Raw genomic sequence first — 6,129 nt, forward strand, 5'->3', positions numbered from 1 at the left:
AATTTAGCTTTGTCTAAGACCTCTTTAATCCCTGGTTGCTGCTTGTGTGTGAGGCAGGGGGGTAACTAGGGATTTGGGGGCCCGGGGGGGGGATTGACCTCTTTGGGGGCCCCTTGCATTTTGACATTCGACGTATGACATGAGATAATGTACGCAAAAATATATAAGCCCAAAATCAAATTGGTTAAGTATATCAGTAAACTTAACAAAAAATAATCATTAAGACTCTTTTAATGAATAATACCGTTGTTTATTAGTTTAATAATGACATTATGATAAGCCATTCTTGCGTCATTGTGCTCCTGAGATAGTTTTTGATGAATTTGAGCTTTGAGAATGATCTCTCACATGACGTAATGAAATTAGCCTGAGTTAGCGGTATTCGGAGGAGGTTGCAAAGTTTGAGCACACGTAATTCCCATATGAAGCCTGTTTCCTCAATATGTCTATTGGTGATTGTATTACTGTTTGTTGATGAAAAGTGCTCGTGCATCAATGACATCATTGAAAAAGCGATATGACATTTATTTCATCATACAAACAGGAAAAGTAGCACAGTTTGTCATAAGCGTGTCTTCATCTAAAATGTGTCTTGGTTCAAGAAGAAACCCAAAGGTATCCATTTTCTTTCCAGCCTTTGGAATCTGCCCTTCATCTCCAAATAAAATCTCTCCAGCACTTCTGTCGCAACACGTTTGAATTGTAGTTCTATTGACAGTCCTACATTAGAACTCAACTTCCCATCAAGTCTTTTCTTTCTTCTGGTTGTTTTGATTACGGGGAATCCATAGTATTCACTACCTTCTTTTGCTTTTTCGATGGATTGGGTTTTTGTCAGTTTCTCATCATTTTGCAGAAAGCATGAAAGGGTACTAATTTTTTTAGCCGCTTCCCGTATATGCAGTCCAGACTTTTGTAGTTTCTTCTGAACTATATTAATTGGGCGCAGGAGCTTTGACCAGAATTCCAGATAGGCAAAAAAATATTAATTTTCCACTGCATGAAGAAGATTCTGTGTTAATATTATTAATATTATGATATTACGTCATTGTTGGTTGTTTATGTTTTGTGCGAAAGCAAAAGGATTCAGAGCATACAAAAGTGGGAAAGATCCATATCTCGTTATGCTCGAGTATAGAAATACTCCGATAAGTGGACTGCCGTATTCACCATCACAACTGCTGACAAGTAGAAGACTCAGGAATCATTCCAACTGATCCCAAACTATTGAAACCATCGGTAGCTGAAAATGCAGAGACATTACTCAACGAACGACAGATAAAAAGCAAAGTGAAATACGATGCAAAAGCAAAACTACCTAAAGATTATTCTGTCGGAGAGTTCGTCTAGGTCAAACATGGCAGAAAGCAGTTGTCATAAAAAAACATTCAGCACCCAGATCTTACATCGTAAAGACAAACGATGGAAAAACATACAGAAGAAATCAACTCTTTTTGAATAATAGTTTCGATGAAGACATCTCTGGGTACTATGATACCGACGAACACCATGAACTGCAAACTGTTGGAACAAACGAAACAGACAGTTATAGACCAACGTCTAGAGAACTTGTTGTGACAGTCAAGACAACCTGAGATGAACTCCTATTGAAAAATCAAAGCAGGAAGGACTAGTCCTCCCGTAGTGCTCTGGCAAGAAACTTAGCTGTCCGGCGTAGTGCCTCATAGCTACCGTACAAGTCGAGTGACTGCACAGGCAAGTCCCCTCTTAGCTCGCGGAGCTGGGGACACTCGTACAAGACATGCGACACTGTTTCGACGCTCTCTCCACAGTGACGGCATCGGGAGTCAAAGTTAGTGCGGAACCGGGCAAAGTATGCCCCAATAGGACAGTGTTTCGTCCTGCACTGCGCAACTATTGTCTGCTCTGACCTCCTCAGTCGCCACCATGGATCGTCGCGATCTGGGTGACGCATGCGCTGCCAGACACCACGTGCTCTGTCAGATTCCTCCCAGGACTTTAACCACTTTTCATGAATGAGTGCTCGGATTTGTGCCGTTGCTTGTAAGTACGTGCTTGGTGCTTCGAGGTGTGTGGCTGCCATTGCACCCTCCCTTGCGAGGGCGTCTGCCGTTTCATTGCCCCTCACGCCGCAATGTGAAGGCGCCCACTGCTTGAAAACGACAGCTCCAATAGCTCGGCGGATGTTATCTGCGGCGCCGATTGCCTCTTCTATTACGGGCGACCCTCCCCCGCCGCCACCCATAGCTTGGAGACTGGAGCGAGAGTCGGTGACCAGCACCACCGCAGTGGCGCTAGTCTCGCGTTGGAGCATTCGGGCCCTAATGGCCTCGAACGCCCGAGTTATCCCTGTAAGCTCAGCGTCCATGGAGCATGCGGCGTAGCCGCATGGACCAGAGAGCCGATCTGGTTCGATCCGGTCGGGGTAGTCAATAAGGGCCCCATACCCCGATCTGTCGGGGTCCCTCATTACCGACCCATCGTTATAACAGAAAATGGCATCTGATGGGAAGGTTTTTAATGTTATGGATGCCAAATTTTGTAGGATGGCAGATGTTAATCGCCTCTTGGTGGCTCCCTCTTGTCCTACCAGGGACAGGTTTATGTATGGGGCCGGCAATCTCCTCCACGGAGGGCACGTACTAATTCTACGGATAGGTATTCTGTCAGTTGAGAGCCCAGCTGTTTTTGACAAATTAACCGCTATGTGGAGGAATGATCGCATTTTAATGCGGTTCCTCTCTCTCCACTGACGCACTAATATAGAGGTGGGTAGCCTAGAGTCGCCCCTTTTATAGCGCTCGTAGGCCATAAGTACTGCCCTCTCCCTCCTAAGATGTAGGGGTGCCACGTTAGTAAGAATTTCAGCAGCGTTTGTTGGGCTTGTCCGAAAGGTGCCACAAATGAACCGTAGGGCCTGTGCTTGTACTCGGTCGAGTGATTCGAGGGCAGTTTTACTAGCATATACTTGAGCTGTATAGCTGTACTCTATTTGTGATCTGACTGCCCCTAAGTACAATGTGCGTAGCATGTCAGCTTTGGCACCCCACTTTGTGCTGGCCAGCTTTCTTAATAACGCTAACTTCTCCGAGGCTTTTCGTTCAACATCCTGGACGTGCTGGAGCATTGACAGTTTTCTATCCAGGGTCACCCCTAGATATTTTGGCGTATTTTCACGCTGGAGTCGCAGCCCACCGAGTTGAAGCTCGAATGGAGCTTTAAGAATGTCGATCCCTAGGCTGAACAGGGACCAGGTCGTTTTGGCAACGTTTATCTGAATCTGCCATTTGTCGCAATACAAGGAGATGGTATGGAGGTCTGCTTGAAGTGCCGCCTGAATTTGGTCGGCTTTCTTCCCGGTTGACCAGAGGACAATATCATCAGCATATAGCAGTTTTTTGGACCGTAGTGAGCTGGGCAAATCATTAAGAAAGGCTATGAAAAGTGTACATGACAGGGCGGAGCCCTGAGGCAGGCCATTGAGTTGTTGTTTTGGCTTGCTAAGGGAGTGCTGGTATTTTGTACGTGTGCTCCTCCCTGACAGAAAGGATTGTATCCAATTGTATATCTTGCCCCGCACACCCATGGATCTTAGCTTAAGATAGAGGCCTTGCTTCCACACACGGTCGTATGCCTGTTTTAGGCCTATGAACACTGCATATGTGCTCTCGGACCTCGGGAACCCGTCGGCCACCTCCTGTGCGAATGTTGTGACCTGGTCGATCGGGCTCAAGCCTGCCCTAAAGCCGGCCTGCTCTGGCGCCAGGATACCGGCACTCTCAAAGGACCAAACTAGCCGCTCGTTAACCATACGCTCAGCAACTTTGCCAAGGGTTGAGGTCAGTGAAATGGGTCTGTAGGACTCCACGTTAGTCGTGTCTTTTCCCTTCTGGCACAATGACAGCACTCTTCCAGGCCCCGGGCTGTCTGGACTCTGCCCAGGTTCGATTCATAAACTCCAAGAGTTTATCTCTCGCAATGCCCCCAAGGTGTTTTACCATCTCGGGGGTAACCTTGTCTGGCACCGGAGCTTTTCGGTTTTTGCACTTAGCTATCGCTCTGTCCAGCTCAGCACGACAGAAGGGCGCGTTGCACGTTGCTTGGCTTTCTGGCTCATCTGGCTCCCTCTAGAGTCTTTTACGTTCTTTGTTGAGGGCTTTGGACATGGCAGACTTCTTTTCGGGCTTGCTGATTTTAGCAAAATGTCGATTCAACAAGCCGGCATTTTGGTTACCGTAGAGACCGGCCCTCTGGGTGACAATAGAGGGGCAGCCGTTCGCGCTGTGTCTTTGGCCTCTAGGTTTCGCAGAAGACGCCAGGCTTTCGAGGAGTCCCGAAGATCCATCCGGGCGCAGGCAGCGTTCCAATGGTCCGACCGGACGCGTCGGGCCAGTTCACTCGTGGCTCTGCAGAGCCGATTGTACTCCCGCCGGATTTCAGGGGTACCCTTTCGTTCAGCAAGCCTCCGGGCTCGCTTACGTCTCAGGACCAGCTTATTCAATTCCTGAGACCACACGCGTTTCTGCCTTACGCCAGGATAAGTCCGCGGGACAAACCTCTTGGCCGCACCCAACATAGCTGCTGTTATTTCGCCGTATATGATGTCAACGTCCCTATCCTCCACTGCTATATTCATAAGGGCAGTGTCGACTGCTGCCTCGTACGCTGGCCAGTTCGCCTTGGTGTAACTCCACCTACGCGGGGCTTTTGGGGTTACACCACTGGCCTCTGAGAGGGCAATTGTGACTAGTATGGGTCTATGGTCGCTCCCAATGTCGTCTAGGACTTGGAACTGTGTATGAGATTCTAAATTGGCTGTGATTAGAGTAAGGTCTGGTCTAGATTGGCTGCCATTTCCGGTATGGTATAGAGTTGGGGGAGTATGTTTGTTTTGCAGACAGAACAAATTAGAGTTATTTAAAAGTTCATGAATTTTATGTCCCGACGAGTCGGTTGAATCATAGCCCCACTGTTGACACTTAGCGTTAAAGTCTCCTGCGATGACGTTTTGAGTATTGATATTAGTACAGTCATATTCGAGACTAATTTCGTGCTTGCGGGGGGGGGGGGGGTTAGTTACCGTTTAGATTAGTTACCGTGAGTTTACGCCCGAGTTTGTGTACTTCGAGGGTGATGGCGTCGGTACGCCCATGCACTCGTGGACCGGGGACTTGTGTAGCAACCAGATTGTTGCGTACATAAGTGATAAGCCCACAGCAGTCTGTGCACTTACACTTAAATGCAGTATAACCGGTGATGCTGGCATTACGTTTGCCAGTTAGTGTCTCTTGTAATAAAGCCACGTCAATTGCCCTCTCGTGGAGGATTTTTGATAGCTCTAACATCTTGGGTATTACCCCACAGATGTTTATTTGCAAAATCAGGAGGGACCTAGTGTTTATGGGCTTAGTCCCCGGGGTGGGTTGGTTTCCACTAGTGTCAGTTTGGGTTGTTTGGGGGCCGGAGGCTCCCGTCACTATTTCGCTTCCAGTCGTATTTGCCTGCCGTGTATCTAGGTCGGCAGGAGGTTGTGGCAGACTTCCATCAACCTTATTCGAATCGGACCTTTGAAGGAGGTACGAATGCAGTGTTCGTTGAGAAGAGGACTTAGGTGGAGGAATTTTAGCTAACTTTTCACGACCTGACAAATTCCCCCTCATCGAGGTCGCGGGGCGACTAGTAGCTGACTTTTCGTGTCCAGGCCTGACGCCCACTAGCCGGCGCACGGAGCCTGTTCGGGTCTGCTCGTGCCCGCTTTTTTCTGTGTCTGTGCCTATCATAGTTGTATGGTTAAGGCCGTTGGCGGCCTTAGTTACTGCTCTAATGCAGCAGCGTGCATGGCCTATACTTGTGTCGCCACTAAGGGCAAGGCAGAGACCTGCCCAAGCAATCACCACCACAGTTTGGCATATAAGTTTCCTGCAAGGCAGGAGTGGGGCGGCGCGCGTTTCTCGATATTCCCAGTGTCAGAGTTGCCATTGTTCGCGGCGTATTCCTCCACTAGCGCACCAGGGAACGGGCTAGATAGAGCCTAGCTCGTGGACGCCAACCAGTCCGCCCGACGCAGCCCGCTAAGGCCGCGCCAGTCAGTCCGGTCGTTGCCCAAAGAGAGACCCGCGAATCAGCCGAGTCCCAGGAGAACCCGAC

Source organism: Biomphalaria glabrata, chromosome 1, assembly GCF_947242115.1.
Source record: "Biomphalaria glabrata chromosome 1, xgBioGlab47.1, whole genome shotgun sequence".
Classification (NCBI taxonomy): domain Eukaryota; kingdom Metazoa; phylum Mollusca; class Gastropoda; family Planorbidae; genus Biomphalaria; species Biomphalaria glabrata.